The sequence below is a fragment of the Sturnira hondurensis genome, unplaced genomic scaffold (assembly GCF_014824575.4).
Source record: "Sturnira hondurensis isolate 20B ecotype Veracruz unplaced genomic scaffold, ASM1482457v3 Scaffold0020903, whole genome shotgun sequence".
NCBI lineage: Eukaryota > Metazoa > Chordata > Mammalia > Chiroptera > Phyllostomidae > Sturnira > Sturnira hondurensis.
Window position 1 is genome coordinate 712,060 of NW_028093534.1, and position 20,101 is coordinate 732,160.

General features: G+C 40.5%; 1 protein-coding gene and 1 pseudogene across 1 annotated transcript in view; both read right to left on the bottom strand.

Annotated features, from left to right (window-relative positions):
- The window catches only part of SCN8A (sodium voltage-gated channel alpha subunit 8), a 219,613-nt gene that overhangs the window by 171,729 nt on the left and 27,783 nt on the right, over positions 1 to 20,101 (bottom strand). The window lies entirely within an intron of this gene.
- Positions 13,138 to 13,548, bottom strand: LOC118976466 (60S ribosomal protein L31-like; annotated as a pseudogene).

The window sequence follows — 20,101 nt, forward strand, 5'->3', positions numbered from 1 at the left end:
CTCATTTGTACTGTATTAACAAAACTTAATCTTACATTTTTCCTTGTAATATCAAAGTTCTCTCTCTCATCCACTCAGAGAAGGGACTAGCAAAAGATACCAATTAAAGGAGAAAAGTGTTTATGATTGTTAGGGTGCCTTAACTATTGTTAGAACATCTCAGTGATAACAAATGAATCTGACTAGTCCTCAAAGCTGGCAAAACCCGTGCAACCTCGGGGGCAGTACAGTCTAAACTGGCAGATGAAACTGGAAACCGCTATGAAATTTATGTTTGATGGTCATGGCTCCCTTCTGCTCAAAAACCTTTAGACTCTCCACTGCTTTTTGATTAAATTTTCAGATCTGTAGATGAACACCCAGGGCCCTTTTCGGCCTACTAATAGACATTCTCAGTTTGTATTTTATGCTCCATAAAACCATTCCTGATGGACTTCTGGCCAAGATGGTGGCGGAGGTGAAAACACTGTGCCTCCTTGCACAACCAAGTTTAAAAACAACAAAGTTTTAGTAACAAAAACACAACCAAAACAGAGAAAATTGAACTATATGTAAGTCCGACAACAATGAACCATTCAACCAGACCGGTAAGAGGGGCGGAGTCATCGGCAGAGCAGGATCAGGCAGGAAAGACCCCCCGAACCAACCTAGGCCCACAGGCAGCTGTGGGCGGATCCCAGGTGTGGGGTGGCAACGGGCAGACCCAGTGAGGGTGCAAGACAGTAGGCTGACTGCGGTCACACATTTGCACACAGATAAACCACTGAAGCAGCGAGCAGTAAGGCAGACCACACAGGCCCCAGCAGCAAGAAGCAGCAGAGGGGACTGCCATTGCCCCTCTATGACCCCATCCCCACATACAGCATCACAACCCAGCAACTGGGTCGCCCCGCCCTGGTGAACACCTAGGGCTCCACTCCTCATACAGAACAGGTGCAAACAGACCAAAACATGGCTCAAGAAGAACTCACAGGCCGGGAGCCGATAACTCTAAGCAACCAAGAAATAGCCAACCTATCAGATGCACAGTTCAAAATACTGGTGATCGGGATGCTCACAGAACTGGTTGATTTTAGTCACAAATTAGAGGAACAAATGAAGGCTAAACTAACTGAAACGAAGGGAAATGCACAGGAAACCAATAGCGATGGAAAGGAAACTGGGACTCAAATCAAGGGAGTGAACCAGAAGGAAGAAAAAAATGACCAAACAGAAAAATATGAAGAAACAAGAATTCAAAAAACCGAGGAGAGGCTTAGGAACCTTCAGGACATCTTTAAATGTTCCAACATCTGAATTATAGGGGTACCAGAAGGGGAAGAGGAACAGCCATGAGTGGAAAACTTATTTGAAGAAATAATAAAGGAGAACTTCCCAATCTGGCAAAGGCAATGGACTTCCAGGAAATCCAGGAAGCTCAGAGAGTCCCAAAAATGTTGGACCCAAGAAGAAACACACCAAGGCACATCATAATTACATTAGCCAAGATTAAAATGAAGGGGAGAATCTTAGAAGCAGCAAGAGATAAGGGGACAGTCACCTACAAAGAACTTCCCATCAGACTGTCAGCCGATTTCTCAAAAGAGACCTTACAGGCAAGAAGGGGCTGGAAAGAAGTATTCCAAGTCATGAAATCCAAAGACCTACAGCCAAGATTGCTCTATCCAGCAAAGCTTTCATTTAGAATGGAAGGACAGATAAAGTGCTTCTCAGATAAGGTCAAGTTCAAGGAGTTCATCATCACCAAGCCCTTATTATAGGAAATGTTAAAGGGACTTATCTAAGAAAAAGAAGAGAAAAATATGAACAGGGAAAGGACAGCAAACTCAGTTATTAACAACCACACCTAAAACAAAGGCAAACTAAGAGGACAGCTAGATCAGGAGTGGAACCATAGAAATGGAGATCACATGGAGGGTTAGCAACAGGGGAGTGGGCAGAGGAGAAGGGGGAAGAAGGTACAGAGAATAAGTAGCATAGACAGTAGGTAGAAAATAGATGGGGGGGGCAAGAATAGTATGGGAAATATAGAATCTAAGGAACTTATGACACATGGACATGAACTAAAGGGGGGAATGGTGGGGGAGGGGTGTGCAGGGTGGAGAGGGAATGAGGGGGGGAATGGGACAACTGTAATGGCATAATCGATAAAATATATTTTTTAAAAAAACCATTCCTCACTCCTACTGTACTTTTCCATTCCTACACCTCTGGTTGTGCCATTCCTTTTGCCTCTTACTTCTCCTTGTTCGGGACAGCTATTCACATTCCCCCTAGTCAAAAACAAGCTCTCCCTCCCCTCAGTATTTTATATTACTCCTGAAACACTGCTTTAAATTATAGTTTTGTGTTGCTGTGTTTCATTTTCCCTACCTGATTTTAAGCACCTCAAGGGCAGAGGTCACCCGTATTACTCATTGCATCCTCTGAATGCCTTGCCCTGTTCACAGAGTGGGACACTGTATGCCACTGGACAATCATTTGTGGCATAAATAAAGAATAGTATTCAATTATGTCTTAAGTAAAACAACAAAAACAGCCATACTGGAAAACAAACTGACTCTAAATACCTGTTTGAGATCTTCAATATCCAAGGGAACCAGGGCTCAAGTCAACTACAGAACCAAGTTTCCATCTGTCACCTTTCCACACACCCACAATCTAAAATCTCTGTGATAAAATTAGTTAGGATTTTGGAATATGACATTTGTTATCAATAAAATGGAGCATCACCCTTGGAGTAAAGTTGCCATGCCTTCATTCAGACCATTAAGGGAAAGACAGTGATAATTTTAACAGTCAGGCCCAACAGGCTAGGCTGCCTTTCTCCTGATATGGGAGAATAGGTTGAAATAGTCTATAAAAACTGTATTATTAAAGAATGAATACTTGGGATAGCAGTTCCCTTGGGTGTACATAATGATTTCTATATTTTTCTATATGCATGTTATGGTTAAATAAGAAGATTTTATAAATTGAATACTGATAAAATAACTTATCTAAGAATTCATACCAATTAAAGCAAGATTTTAAAACACTTAAAATCAAATACAATGAAGGAGGAACCAATTTAAACTTTAAAAAATCATTATTTATCTCAATCCTAGGTTTACTTTCTTCATTTCCCTACTTCCTCATTTATTATCTCTAACAAAGCACTAGCATTTAAAACTCTGGCTTTCATTTCTCACTAGAAGTTTCAAAGAAAATTCTGGAATTCGTATTACTCTACCTAATTAGCTCTCTTATACCTATGAGCAGAAAACCTAGTTTAAAGTTTCCCAACAAATGGCTGTTTCCAGAAGGTCCCCTTCAGGAGTGACCTTTTCATTCATTCATTCATTCATTCAGAAATTATCTACCAGTGCTTTCTATGTACCAGACATTGTGCTAGAGCCTGGAGATTGATTCAGTTATGAACCAAATATTTGCATCTCATTCTTGCGGAGCTTGAACTCCAGCAGAAATAGGTAGATTATCAGTCAATTACAATGCGGTGACAGAAGAGCATTAAGGGTAAGCTATTAGAGACCCACGTAACCCAGACGAGGGGCATGGATATGAGAGCGGAGTGGAGGTAGGGTTTCCTATACAGTAATACATACGCTGAGAAGAAAATAAAGCTTCTTCTATAAACATGTGAAGTGTGTGAAGTCCTAGGGACCAGCCAGAAAATAATAATAAAATATTTTTAAATTAAGTTTACTTCTCTTCAGTTTGATGCAACCTGTCTCCAACCTCGTAAGAGTTTCTTCTAACCAGAAGAGGTTAGCTTGTTAGCCATCCTGTCAGTCTTTGAAAATTAGTATTTGTCTTAACCTGAATTTACATAATACTAAATAAAATGCTTTGGTTTTAAAAACCCTAGCAGTTTTCCCCCCTCTACACCTAATTATTTAAAAACAGATTCCGCCCCCCACCCCCACCAAGAAGAGAACAAGAAACCACTCATCAAGTTAAAGTGTTTGAAAATTACAGGCAGTACTCTCAGGTCCAGATTAGAGAAAAAACTCTGAGTGGCTGTCAGCATTACTTTACTGTGTTATTTTGCTATCCTGTGACTTCTTTAAAAAAATAACATTTATTACTATTTTTCCTGGTTATAAAAATAATATATCTTTTATGGAAGAAAACTTGGTAAAATATAAACACTAAAAACCATCTGTGAACCTAATACCCACAGAACTACTATTAAATCATTCCATGTTCTCTCACTTGCCTAAAATTTTACAAAACTGAAGGTCGTATTCTATATACATTACTACAGATGCTGTGTTCTTCCCTAAATGCCTATGACAAATTATAAAAGAGAAAGTCCCTTATGAAAAGAGACACCAGGGAGCTCCCTTGCCCCTTCCACCCTGGGAGGACACAGCAAAAGTGCCTTCTATGAACCAGGGAGAGGGACCTCACCAGACACTCAATCCATGTGCACCTTGACCTTAGACTTCCCAGCCCCAGGACTAAGATATAAATGACTATTGTTTATAAGCCACTCAGGCTATGGCATTCCTGTGATAGCAACTGAAACAGACTAAGATGAACATTTGGAATCCTTTTTATTACAGTCAATTTATTTTATGAAATATTTCAGGTAAAAAGAAAACAACCATACAGATAGTAAAAAGAACTTAACAGATATAACTGAAGCCCTCTGTCTATTCTTTTCCATATAATTCCTCTCTACCCTCCTCAAAGGCAACCACTATCCTGAATTAGGCTTCTTCAAATTCTTGCATGTTTGTATACGATAATCACACAAACCGTGTATCCACATACAATACAAAGGATTGTTCTGCATGTCCTGAAACTTTCTATAAATGCGAACTATTGATCATATCCTGAAACTTTCATTTTCCACCCCATACTATAGTTCATATTTATTCCCTTTGACACATTTTCCTCTAACTCATCCATTTTCATGGCTTCACAGCAGTAGTTCATTGTTTGACTATATTATAGTTTATCCACTCTCCTGATGAGGCACCTTGGTTGTCAACAAAACCAAGGACAGAAACATTCCTGTCCGGGTCCCATGTGCTCATGAGAGTTTTTCTAGGGCAATTACATACCCAGGAGTTCAATTACTGGGTTCTAGAGTATTACATAAGCATTTCCTATTTCTATACATTTTAAATAATAAAACTGAATAGTTCTTAAGAGGAATTATACAGGGATATCTTTACCCAAGTATCCCTTCTCTAGTTTGGGCCAGAGTACTGTAATTAAATAAAATCAAATAATTAAGTAAATGTGGAAGACTGAGACAATGACCAGCAACCAAGATCTGCACAGACAACCTACACACACTGGTACAGAAAGGACTAAACACTAATTACACCTGTGTTCAGTTTAATGTGCTATAAAGGAAATGCTGAGGCATCTTTAAATTAAGTCTTGCACAGCAGGAGAGCCTTCTTCAGACTACATTCACTAGGAGAGATAGAGCATAAAGAGAAAGCTCTGGGGTAATAAAGAATAGTGGGATCCCTGGCCAGTGTGGCTCAGTTGGTTGGATGTTGTTCCACAAAACAAAACATTGCCGGTTCGATTCCCAATCAGGGCACATGCCTGGGTTGCAGGTTCAGTCCCCATTCGGAGCAGGTTCAGTCCCCATTCGGAGCAGGTACAGGGAGACAACCAATCTCTCTCCCTCCCCTCCCATCTCTCTAAAAATAAACAAATAAAATCTTTAAAAGAATTAGCGGCAAGAATTTTGCAACACATATTGGTAAAAGCAAGCCTCCTTAGCCAAACAGTTGATGAAGATTCTTTTTTTTTTTTTTAACAATAGGGTCTTTTTTAAAATTTTTATTTATTTATTTATCTTTAGATGGGAAGGAGAGAGGGAGAGAGACATCAATGTATGGTTGCTTTTTGTGGGTCCCCTGCTGGGAGTTGGCCTGCGGGGGAACTGGCCTGGAACCCAGGCGTGTGCCCTGACTGGGAATTGAACCGCGATCCTCGGGTTCACAGACCTATGCTCAATCCACTGAGCTACACCAGCCAGGGCGGTTGATGAAGATTCTTATTGAAAATTTGAACTTTTAGCAAATAGAGACTAAGAAATTAATTTTTTAATGGCCATTCTAGTGTAAAACCATGTGGGAGGTAGGTAAGAAAATAAGAGGACCTTGAAAATGACAGAAGGGAATATAGATAGAGAAGATTTCCGTTGGCCTCTACCTTCCAAGTATTCCTAACTGTTATGCGTGTATATGCATGTGCATGGGTGTGTACACACACCAGTGTAGGGTAGATATGTCACTATTTAAAAAAGACCCTGGGGGTTCTGATCCACCACTTCCCTCAGCAATCTCCCTTCTCTCTGCACCCCTTTCTACAGCTCTGGAAAAAAAATGCTACAGGTTCTCTATATACATGAAAGAAGCCACACATAACATAGAGCTCTGTAAACTACCTCTACATATATTAGCATATTTGATTCTCAAAATAACCTGGAGAAGGCAGGTGATGCTATTATTCTCATTTTACAGATAAGAAATATAAAGCTCAGAGAGGTAAAGCAATTTGCCCAAGGTCTCAGTGAGGAGTGGGGAGGGGAGGGGAGGGGAGCTGTGAAAACTCTTGAGGAAACAGAATAATGAATATAGGTCATGCAAGGCAGACCTCCTACAGGGAGGCTAAGAGCACTCTGCAATGCGCTTTGGACAAAAAACAGCTTGTTCAAAAGAACTGGGGAGGCGGCAGACATAGTAGCTCTGAGCTTCAAATGTACCCACAATGATTTCCTTTAAAAAGAGAAAGACCTAAAACAAATACTATATTATTCTATACACTTAAAATATTTCATATTAAAGAATTCTTGGGCAAAGTTTAAAGATGCCACCACATTGAGGTTAGAATGCCAAAGTGTAGACAGTACCTGAGGCCTAGGTGGAAAAGATTTTACTTTTCAGGGATCAGAAGAGGTGAAAGGTAGAATCCTGTCTAGGACAGAGGTTAGACAAGAGCATATCAACCAGGCAAGGGAGAACAGTCATGCAAATGCTAGATTTGCAGGGAACTAAGGAAGCCCCAGAGAAACAAGCAGTCATTTACACTGGGTCAAGCTGATCTCAGTAACCTGAGGCCATGCGCCTAGGACTAACTTATTCAGTAAATTGTTCTGAAATAATTCCCCCAACTTAGCAGGGAAAAGATTGTTTTTGCTTTTAAAAACAGCTAAATGTACCCAAGTACAATGCAGTAAGTACTGTGGGAAAGAGGCATCACAGGTTTGAAAAAGAACAAGAACTAGGAATGCTAGAATTTATCTTTGGAGGGGAAATTCCTCTCTATTGTATAAGTGGAGGCTATGGTAGGTTACTTAATTGAGCAAGTGGTAATAAAACCTGGTTAACCAGGGAGCCATGGGTTTGGGACAAAATCTCTGTGGGAAAAACATGTTTTAAAAATTCTTCTATTCTTATCTGTCTTGTTGGCTTTACTTCTTTCCCTGATTTTTCCATATCAACACTGTGGGGTGGGGTCGGGGAATGTATCTTGCTGAAGGTGCATAGCTGGGCCAAGAATAGAACTCCAGCATCCTGTCTCTCAGCTCATTTCTGGACCATGCTACCTCGGGAAGGAACATTTGAAAATAGTAATTCTCTCCCACCTTGCAAACAAGCTGTGCACAAGCACATGATCAATGAATGAAGTTGGCTAAGTGACTCAGCACTGGGCTGGCCCTCCTTCGAGTCAGTCTTAGAATCCTGAGTGGCTGAAGAACAATCTCTTTAAAAAAGACTTTAAAACCAAGGTCTTTACTGCCCAAGACCATTGAAAGATTTCAGCGGTATTTTTTGTTTGAACAAGGATCAGGATGTCACCTCTAGCATCTTAGACATGAATCAGCTTAAATAATTATATCATCCATAATTTTCATGGATGTCACTTTCTTGGTAACTATGAACCAGGTAAAGGAGACAGAGTCAAGAGCAGTCAATGACCTGGAATTAACTAACACTTTATCTGTATCTCTTGCTCTTTAACACAAAAAAAGACCCCAATGTAAGGCCTTCTCTTCTTTCTCTGAAGGATAACAACTAGAGACACAGCTTGGGTGAGGAGGGGGTGCATATTGGTAATCTGCTCCAACCTGACCCTGTCAATAGCCCTTGGTTTTGACCACCTGCTCCCAGCAGGGAAAAAACTAGCCTCTGAGCAATGACCCCTGTGACAGATGGCACAGCACAGACAGAAAAGGGCCAGCCAAAAATAATCCTTCCCACCGAGGGAGGGAGCCTGGGTGTTTAAAGGCAGGAGTCAAAGGAACAAAGTAATGAAATTCACCAAGTGTATCTAAAACTTGCCCTCAGGATATCAATAGTCTTTTGAATGACAAATGAATCAAAACCCTTGATGAAGGGAAAAAGGGATCCTAGGCACAGCAAGCTGCCATTAGCAAGGTTTTGGAACAAATTATCTTAGAGAAAAGTGTGACTGACAATGAGATTTAAAAGAACCTGCACACTTAGGGCAATCTTGGAATCAACACAAATTTCCAAAGAGATTGACTAGTCTTAAAATAAAATAAACCATTCAGGGAACATTGATTATAAAATGTCAGTCCTGGAATGGACTTTAATTGGCAGGGGAAAACAAGATCCATTAGCCCCTGCTTTGGTTTGATAATAGTACTAGGCAGGAGACATAAAAGAAGCAAAAGTGAAGCTGGCACAAAAGAAAAGTGAAGAAAGAAAATGCCATTTATATACCAATGCCCAGCACTCCGCAAGGAGCCTTTTCAGACAGCCACATGATTCTATAAAGGCAGCATTACTTTTTTGGCCATTTTTAAATGAAAAACACCACAGCAGCATTATTCACAGTAGCCCAAAAGCGAAAGCAATCCAAGTGTCCCTCCACAGATGAATTGACAAATATAACGTGGCATATACATACAATGGAACATTGTTCAGCCTTAAAAAAGAAATTCTAACACATGCTGCAATATGGACAAAGCTTGAAAACATTATGCTAAGTGAAATAGGCCTATCACAAAGGGACAAATACTGTATGGCTCATTGTGCACACGACACACAGAGGGGTCAAATTCTTAGAAATGCAGAGTGAATGGCGGTTACCGGGGCTGGGGGAAGGGGAGAATGGGGAGCGTTCAGTGGGTAAGGAGTTTCGGTTTGGGAGGATAAAAGGTTCTGGAGATGGATGGTGGTTATATTCATACCACAATGTGAATTAATAAATTTTATGTTATTGTATATTTTATAACAACTTTTAAATGAAAAAATAAACAAAGTACAATGAGGTTAAGAAACTTGGCCATGTCAAACTCACAAATGGAGGCCATATGATTCAAGCCAAGATTAAAGCTTGCAGTTTCCTTGGGTACTCGCTCTTCCTCCACCACAGAACTGCGCAGGCTGTGGGAAAGTAAGACACAGAGAGCGGTCCAGCAGAGAACCTCGATGCTCTTTGTACCCACAGCTGACCTGGCTGTTATGAGTAAGTTACACATGTCCTCTTTCCCCTCACACTAGTCATTCCAGCTCGTCTAACCTTCTCATTTTCATCTCTTAGTCCTTTCCCCAAAACATGCCCTGTTTAGGGAACAGCCTGTATATTCCAAGTTCACCAATATCACTCAGCTTTGAAAACCTTCCACTCCCAGAAAGCCTCCCTAAATTGGAAAATAACAGAATACTACCACTCCGATTATGTAAGTCCTTTAACTGATTCTCACTTGCAAAATATATATACAGATATGCTGCAGAATTCACTTAAAAAAAAGAAAGTTTAAATTACCAGACTTCTGAGACACCGTAATCTCACCTAGCCCAGAGGCTCTACACAGGGCATTCCTGCCCCTCTGCAAACCCTTGCCAGAGTTCCCAGGCAGTTTCAAGCACCACAACTTGGGGGAAGGGGGGACTACTGGCATCTAGTGGTAGACCAGGGACGCTGCCAAACATCCGACAGTGTACAGCACAACCCCACCGACACGTACCTGGTCCAAAACATCAACAGTGACAAGGCTGAGATTCTCCAATAGACCAACCACACAAGAGGACACTTGCAATTCTTTTTAAAATTACCAAAGAACAACAGCCTCTGCTACAATACACATGGCAGACAGAGAACTGTGACCCAAGGCAGCCCACTTCATCTGTTAACAAATAAGTGTATTCCTCAAACTCTATCAGTCTTTCACCAAGCAGTCTTAATGCTAACTCTTTGAGGTCAAATGGTAGTCAAATCCCTGCTCTATATGGCAGCTCTTCAAACTCAGAAGATAGTCACCATATCTTATATACTGAACATAGTTGGTGGACATCTATACAATTGTCTATACATGTTTTTATATTTATCCAAGATTAAGAGTTCTCTACTAAAATTCTCAAGAGCAGATAACCTGTATATATTGCATTGCCCAGATTGCCAGTAAAAACATCATTCAAACTAGTACTTAAATGAATGTAATCAGTACTTACTAATATATAACTAGGATGATGGTGAACATGAAGGAGGTGGGTACCTGCCAAATGCTACAAAAAAGTACTCTTATTTTAAAGGAGACGTGCCCATACAAACATAAGCCTGTGGATACCCATGTTCAATTCTTCTTTCTAAACAGTCTCAACCAGCCATCTACACCTGGGGACCAGTATGCAGTCACACACTGTCCCACCCCCAACCCCAGCTTCTGAGAATCCCTACACAGCAAGAATCCTCTTCATCCACAGAAGGAAAGTAACCTAAACTGGCACATCTCCATAAAAGGCTGCAAATTCCTGGTTTATCTGCTTAGCTGGACTAAAAAATGTCTCAAAAACTTCTGACACTCTACCTGGATTATATTGTTCATGACACAGCAGCCTAAGAAGAGACTGGCTCTGCAAAAGCAAGAGGCTTTGTGAGCATTAAATCTCTACCTTAAAGAGCTATTCCACACAATGACAAGGACTGACTTCTGAAAAAAGTTTGAAGGTTGCTTGCTTGACTCTGATAGCTACAGTGAATAAATGCATTTTTAAAATTATTTTTGCCCTGGCTGGTGTGGCTCAGTAGATTGAGCACCAGACTGCAAACCAAAAGGTCGCTGGTTCAATTCTCCATTGGGGCACATGCCTGGGTTGCAGGCCAGGTCCCCATTTGGGGGCGTGTAAGAGGCAACCAATCAATGCATCACACACATTGGTGTTTCTCTCCCTCTCTTTCTCCCTCCCTTGCCTTTTCTCTAGAAATAAAGTCTTTCAAAATAATTATTCTTAAAGCCTTACCAATCTGACCTTTACTACTGTTCTACCACTCACCTTCTAGTACACCAGTCTCATTCCTACCCTAATCCTCCATCTGGCACGCCTTTCTTTTGTTTCCCAAACTAAACCTAAGTACCTTTAAGGTCTGTATCAGGATCTCCCTCAAACCTTCTATAAAATATTTTTTATTATCTCCATTCCATGATGATCTCTCTCAGTCTGCACACCAACTTCTCAGTTACTTGCATATATTCTGCTTTAGAATTAGTCCCCAAAGGTTTTTTTTTTTATTTTTTCTAGATTTTATTTATTTATCTTTAGAGGGGAAAGGAAGGAGAGAGAGAGAGAGAGAAATATCAATGTATGGTTACCTCTTGTGTGTCCCTTGCTAGGAACTGGCTTGCAACCCAGGCATGTGCCCTGACTGGGAATCGAACCGCGATCGTGTGGTTCGCAGGCCCGTGCTCAATCCACTGAGCTACACCAGCCAGGGCCCCCAAAGGTTTTATTTAGATATACTAAACCTTCAACAAGTATCAATCAATCAACAAATATTTACTGACTACCTATAATGTACCTTGTACCCTGGACCTATAACACAGAAAATATGTGTACACTTTAGTTACTGCCCTTGAAGTACCAAGATTAACTCATTCAAAACAGTCGCTAAATAGCCCTGGCTGGTGTAGCTCAGTGGATTGAGCCTGGGCCTGCAAACCAAAAGATCACAGTTCGATTCCCAGTCAGGGTACATGCCTGGGTTGCAAGCCAGTTCCTAGCAAGGGACACACAAGAGGCAACCATATATTGATATTTCTCTCCCACTCTCCTTCCCTTCCCCTCTAAAAATAAATAAAATCTTTTTAAAAAAGAAACAAACAAAAAAGGGAGATATACATCCATTCATTCCCTCAATATTTACTGAGGCTTTTTATGTATAAGGCATTATAATATACCTTATATTTGTATTGCACTTCAAGTCTTATGTTTATTATCTCATTTCACCTTCATCGACAAAATAAAATAGAGCAAGTTGTAATCATCAACCCCATTCTCTAAAAAAGGAAGACATCTGCCCAAAATGTACATGTTAACAACAGAACCAACACTAGAACCAACCCCCTGACCCCTACATTCAAGTTTTTCTCTCCTCACAGCCCCTAACATTCCCCCGCAGCCGCTCCTCCCCACAGTCCTTCAGCTACACACATGTAACTATGCTACTTCCCCCACTACTGCTCTTCAGGTGCAATGGTAAAAATGAGAGCTTTCTGAGTTAACATATCTTTTCCATATCCTTAAAATCTATCAATCATATGCATTTGCTTATCTTTTTAATGAATGTGAAAACTGGAATCCATAATCTAAGGTCCTCTAAATCTACATGTGTATCCAGAAAAAAAACTAAAGACTAGGGGGTGGAGGGAAACAGGAAACACAGTGAAATAAGAGGGTATGTTGGGTTGGCCAAAAAGTTCGCTTAGTTTTTTTCTATAAAATAAAAGACATATTTTCACCAATAATTTGGTTGGTTTGAATTACTTCAAGTATGCCGGCTACCACCCACGTGGTGTAACACTGATTGTCTTCAATTAATGTCTCAATTTGACTGCTATCATCTTTAGCTAGTTTACACGACCATGCAACAGCCTCCAGCGAGAAATCTCCAGCACAAAACTTCACAAATCACTTCTGACACATTCAATCAGTCACAGCACCTTCTCCATACATCGCACAAATCTTTTTGCATTTCAGTTGAGTTTTTACTTTTCTTGAAATAGTAAAGCACAATATGCTGAAAATGTTGCATATTCTGTCTTCAATACTAAAATAGCTACACAAAAACTCACCACTTTTGATACTTTTTTGTCAGTTTTATAACAATATTTGACAATCAGCAGTTAGTCCTCATTCACATTACTGTTTGTAGATTTTTGAAAGTGGTGACAGGTACTTCAGCAACCAGCATCCAGAGCTTGTTTGGTGAACCTTCATCCTCGTTATGTTTTCTAGACAACATGACCCGGGTACGGCAGGGACATTCCTCACTCCTTTGGCCCAGACAGCTTTGTCGAGCCTGGTGTCAATGCGCAGGCCTGAGTTCCCACCACCCTCATGGCAAACTGCTGGATCTGAGTGCTGGCGGGGGCGGGGGGGCGAATGCTCCTTGAAACCCACTCCACGGATGCGCTTGTGGGTGTGGGTGGTGTACTCTCCGGTCACTACCTCGTTTATGGCAGAATGGCCCTTCTTCTCACCACCCTTCTTTGCGGGAGCCATTATGCCAGGCCCAGGTTGGAAAGAAAGAGTGCAAGGTATTGTGGGAGAGGAAAAGTGATTTTTTTAATGCATGCTGATATGACAGCTGTCACAATACAATCTAACAAAATTATTTCAAATGAAGTTAAAGACAGCTAAGAGCTACTAGAGCCATCTTATGGAAAAAACAAATGAACTTTTTGACCAAACCAATATTTTTTATATTAAATATTAATGTTTGTACATTTGTACAATACAAATGTACCCTATTTGGTTAAGAACTTTCTACCTGCTAGATTAAACCCTGTATCTTCAGAGACTTGCAAGTGCCTAGAACATGGTAGATGTTCAATAAATGTTTACTTAGTAAATGAATCTGATTTTCTGACATATCATGAGCTCATTGAGGGCAAAGACCCCATCTCAGGCATTTTTATAGCCCTGTTCCAAAGTAGGCAGTCAACACTGCATTGAATTAAATTATTCAGCTGGTAAACAGAGCTCTTTTCAGGAAGTTTGTGTGACTATTCTGTGTTTTCTTAGATTATCCATTTGTCTATTTGGCATCCAGTTAATTACAAGTGGCCAGAACTATTTATACCACCCCTGCCATCCAGGGTCAAGCTCTGAATCACCACCTGCTCTAAATGAACCCAGGGCCAGCTTCCAGACAACCAGGAACAGCCCCTAACCCCCAAAGCCCACTGGAATTATTGAAACTAGCCAACCCTAAACCATATCCCCAGCCATGCCTTGCCTTTCCCATGGAAAGCACAATCAAGGCTCTGGGCCATACTTTCCCCTCAATCCTTCTTCCTCAAAACAGACTGGGTACTTCCCCTGTGGCCTGTGTGGCATGGCACGCAACCTCCTCCTGGGAAATGTAAGCAATCAATTCTTTCAATACTGGGTTGGCCAAAAAGTCTACATATTTAGTTCTTTTCTGGAGTAAAAGACAAACTTTCATTTTCATCAATAACTTTATCAATTTGGATATTTTGTATATGTTGGCTATCTACCATTACTGACTTCTAGTTGGCAGAGGCCAGGGGTGCTGCTAAACACCTTCCAATGCATAAGACAGCCCACAGCAAAGTTATTTGGCCAAAATGTCAATAGTAACAAGAAACTTCGCAAACCACTTCAGACACATTCAATCAGTCACAGCACCTTCTCCATACATTACACAAATCTTTTCTCGTGTTTCAGTTGTGTTTTCACCTTTCTTGAAATAATAAAGCACAATATGCTAAAAATGTTGCATCTTTTCTTCCATCTTCAATATTAAAATGGCTGCACAAAAATTTGCCAATTTTGATGTTTTTTTTAAATGCACAGTGATATGACAGCTGTCATAATACAATCTAAAAAAACTATTTGAATGAAGTTAAAGACAACTAGAGTCATCTTATGGTAAAAAAAAAAAGCTTTTTAGCCAACCCAATAGTAAATTTTTACTTTTGAATTTTTATTGATCAAATTTCTCTTTTCCTCTTAAGAATTAAAGTTTGACTCACAAATCTACTTGTAATAAGCACATTTCAACAATTATTTTTTAAGATTTTATTTTATTTATTTTTAGAGAAAGAGAAAGAGAGGGAGAGAAACATCAATGTGTGGTTGCCTCTCCCATGGCCCCCACTGGGGACCTGGCCTGCAGCCCAGGCACATGCCCTGACTGGGAATCAAACCAGAGACCTTCCGTTTCACAGGCCAGCACGCAAGCCACTAAACCATACCAGCCAAAGCTCAAGAATTATTTTTAAGGGGGGTTTCACAAATTGTACTCTCTAAATGTTTTAAATTGCATTCACAAATTTTCAATGATTCATTCTTTCTCAAGTACTTTAATTGTCTAACAACTTAACCCTCAGAAGTTTAATTTAAAATACCAGTATGATTAGTTCTTAATGTCTCATGTTCCCATACTTATAAGTCTAAACCTTTTACTCAATTATGTATTTTAAATTTAAGCACAAGGGTATTTTTCTCTCATAGGTAACATTTTATTAAGTTAAGTATTACTAATATTTAAAATAAAAAATTAACAGAGATTGATCTTCAACCAAAAAAATAATACATGCTTGATTTACTTTATCATTTTTTATGAAGTTTCACAACCTCACCATGTTGTCACTCAGTCACCTCTATAAATGAAGGCCCCAGTCACAAATCAATGGGATTCTACCACTACCAGTGCCACCAGATACAAAGAACCAGAACCAGCTCAGCCTCATCCTAACTGCTGGCTTCCACCACTGCTTACAAAATCTCACCTTCCCCATGAGACGGCAAACTCCAAAGACTTATGAGCTCTTGTGTCCTCCACTCACCAAATTTAATGCTATATATACAGCAGTCACTCAACAAGCTGAATTGTACATAAATTAGTTGAATTATTTTGAAGATTTTATTTACTTATTTTTACAGAGAGAGGAAGGGAAGGAGAAAGAGAGGGAGAGAAACATGAATGTATGGTTGCCTCTCACATGCACCCTGCTACTGAGAGCCTGGCCCACAACCCAGGCGTGTGCCCTGACTGGGAATCAAACCAGTGACCTTCTGGTTCACAGGCCAGTGCTCAAACCACTGAGCTACACCAGCCAGATCAATTAGTTGAATTTTTACAAGCCTGAATCTTATCAGTTATTAATTTTTCTCTCTGCCCCCCCAAAACAAAACAAAACCCCAAATGGGTGATTAAACTCTAATGCTGCACAATCTGTCAGTTTTCTGTAGAGTTAGATATAAACTACAATATTACCCAGCAATTGCTAAATAGACAAGCACACTGAAAACTATATTTTTAAAAAACCTGTACACAAATGTTTATAGTAGCTTTACCTACAAATATACTAAATTGGAAGCAACCAAGACGTCTGTCAACAGGTGAACGGATAAACAAACTGGTATATCCATAGAATGTGACAAAGGGGAAGAAGCTACTGGTTCATATAACAATATAGATGGATCTGAAATACATTTGGGTAAATGAAGGACTACACGCTGTATGATTCCATTTATGTAACATTCTGGAAAAGGCAAAGTTATAGGTACGGAAAACAGATTGGTGGTGTCTAAAGACAGTGTGGTGGGAGGTGGCTGACTACAACGAAATGCACAGGGAAATTTTTATGGTGCTGGAACTGTTCCATACAGTACCAGGGTGGTAAGTAGATGACTCTATGTATTTGTCCACACTGACAAAAATTAATGATGTTAAATAAAAACGGGTAGAAGGAGTAAAATCCTGCTTTACAGAATTCCAAGTAATACATATAAGATACTTCTCCAGGAGGTGGAGTTTAATCCTCACCCCTCCTCCCCAAAGTGTGGGCTGCACTTACTGACTCATTTCCAAAGAATACAATATGGAGAAGGGGAAAACAGTCACTACAGTGAAGAAATCTGGCAAATACTACCTTAACCTCTAAGGTGTTCTTCCTCAAAATCATAACCCTGTCTAACCATGAGAAAGTCTCCAACAAACCCAATTGAGGGATACACAATGCCTCACCAGCACTCCTCAAAACTGCCAAGGTTACAAAATAAAACAGAGACACTTGAGAAATTATCATAGCCTGGAGGAGACTAAGGAAACGTGATGACTAAGTGCAATGTGGTACACTGCATTTGAGCCTGGAACAGAAAAAGGACATTAGTGTAAAAAAAAGTTACATCCAAATGAAGTCTGGAATTTAATAGTAATGTGCCGACATGGGTTTCTCAGTTTTGACAAACATACCATGGTTGTGTAAGATGCTAGCTAGCATTAGGGGAAACTGGGTCTTTGCAACCTCCTGTAAATCTAAAATTATTCCAAACTAGAGAGTTGATTTTTTTAATTATCTAATGCTCGTCTAAGGTCAAATAACTGAGAAAAATTAACTAATTAAATTTTTATTTGCAAGATTTGTCTGTGACAGAAGTATAGGATCCTATTATTTTTTACAAAGAGTAAATAATGTGCAGTTGACACACTATACTGTAAAATGAATTCATTGTATGGATACTTTTATTGATAAAGAGACTAGCTTTCCATGGCACACTCATGGTCAGATGCTCCTTTACTAAAGGTAGAAATAATCCCAAACATAGGACTATATATTCTTTCCTTGAGGACTCCTTCCTTCCACCCCACAGCTCCAGGTAAGATTAGGTGGGTGTCCTTGGTTATTCTGCCCATGGAGCAGAACTCCAGCCTCTCTTGGGACTCACCTTGTCTGGTCTGAACCCTGGCCTGGCAATGAGAGGCCTCGGGCTGTTGATGAAACTCTGCCCCTTCCTTCCTTGAATTTGCTATTGCCTCTGACACAAAACTAAAGAAATCTGAACTATCCCAGTTTCTCCGTGTCCATATTAAATTACCCTGAGAAGCATCACTGTGTACATAAACTGAAAATAGCAATGTCCTAGTCTGTAGCCAAATAATCGCACAGGTTCTGCATAAGAAATCAAACTGAGGAGTAACGCCTGATACCCACACCTACCATTAAGATTTTTTGAGCCCTGGCTGGTGTAGCTCAATGGACTGAGTGTAGGCTGTGAACTGAAGGGTCACTAGTTCAATTCCAAGTCAGGGTACATGCCTGGGTTGTGGGCCAGGTCCCTAATGGAGGCCACATGAGAGGCAACCACACACTGATGTTTCTCTCCCTCTCTTTTTCCCTCCCTTCCCCTCTCTCTAAAAATAAATAAAATCTTAAAAAATAAAGATTTTTGAGAGCACACTATTTGAAAGGGGTCATCAGTACAATGCACTTTGTATTCATAAATAAAACGTAGTACTATTTTTTAAGATAATGATTTAAAATTCTAAGAATTCATTGGCTGCCCTCTAGGAAATATGTGTAATGACAGCATAGACTCTGATATCTGAATCCAAGTCCATTAAACAGCATTCAAAAGGGAATTTCTAGACCCAAAGGGACAGATAAGTCTAGACAGACAATATGGGAGACATGATAAGTTTATGGTTGGCAAGGGCCACCTTCACTTCATATGCTTTATTAGCTAAGCACAGGTGGTCACAAAACTTTATGAAGACAAAAAGTTAGAGATACAGCATTTAAGCAATAACAAATTTCCTGACAGTCTTTCAGCTAATGAATTCCTCTATAAAGCCACTATCTGAGGAAGAAGCCCAGGGACACACTGTGAGCCCTATTTCAGTATCTTTGGTAACAAGCCTGCTCCACTGAAGTCATTAGAAGGGTCATGCTTCTCCTTCCCAGTCTGCCCCGTAATGTTGTCTCACTCTATGGGGCCTTCTGTAAAATCTGACTGACGTGAAACAGGTTCACAAGGCAAATTCAAACAAGAAACTCCAAGAATGTTTTGTATAATGATTGGTTTGCTGTACTAAGTGCACAGCCTTCTAAGACAATGACTTTTCTTTGTTTTGTATTTTCTACAGTACTGTATTTCTTTAAAAAAACTAATGTATCATCATACTAATTTTTGAAATAACATCGGGTTAAATATAAACAATTAAAACAAGATGGCTACTTGAAAAGCCACAAAAATCAGCTTTATTACTTAATAATTTATCCAAATAAGATCCTGTTTGGAAAAATACACCATTCACATTTAAAATAGTCACTTTAGATTAAGTTTACACCTAATTTTATTTATTAAAATTACTTGAAGCAGGAACCAACACAATCAAAGCCAAGTAAACATGAAAAATTTTAAGCACCTCACTGATCTGATTTCTGGTTTCAGAAGTGATGTAATAAGAACTATTATTAGGCCCTGGCTGGTGTAGCTCAGTGGACTGAGCACAGGCCTGTGAACCAAAGGATCACAGTTCAATTCCCAGTCAGGGGACATGCCTGGGTTGCAGGCCAGTTCCCAGCAGAGGACACACTAGAGGCAACCATACATTGATATTTCTCTCCCTCTGTCCTTCCCTTCCCCTCTAAAGATAAATAAATATTTTTTTAAAAAAGAACTATTATGAGGCAGACTTCCGCCAAGATGGAGGCATAGGTGGAAATACTGTGCCTTCTCCCACAACCAAGTTTGACTACAACAAAAGTTTTGGAGAACTAGGACACATCCAAAGACCAGAAAACGGAATTCTACGGAAGTCCAACAGCTACGAACCGTTCAACGGGGACTGTAAGAGAGGCGGAGCCAGCAGCGGAGCTGGGTCGGGCAGGACAGACCCCCCGACCTAGGTGCTAGGCGCACGGGCAGCCCAAAGCCAGTCGGGGTTCGGGGCAGACTGACCAAGGTCGCACATTCGCGCACAGTGAGACGGACCGCGCAGGCCCCAGGGGACGAACCCAATGGTGGAGGGCTGACAGCGGTGGCACACTCGCGTGCAGTGGAACGAAACGCGTGGGCCTGGTGACAGTGGTGGCTGCGGTGCCAGTGGGGGTCACAGCAGCGGGCGGCGGAGGGAAGCCATTGTACCTCTTTGACCCCGCCCCCACATACAACGTCACAACCCAGCGACTGAGTTGCCCTGCTCTGGTGAAAACCTAGGGCTCCGATCCTGCTACTTAACAGGCACGAACAGCCCAAAAGATGGCGCAAGAGGAACTCAAAGTCCCAGAGCCAATAACTCTAAGCGACCAACAGATTGCCAGCCTCTCAGAAGCCCAATTTAA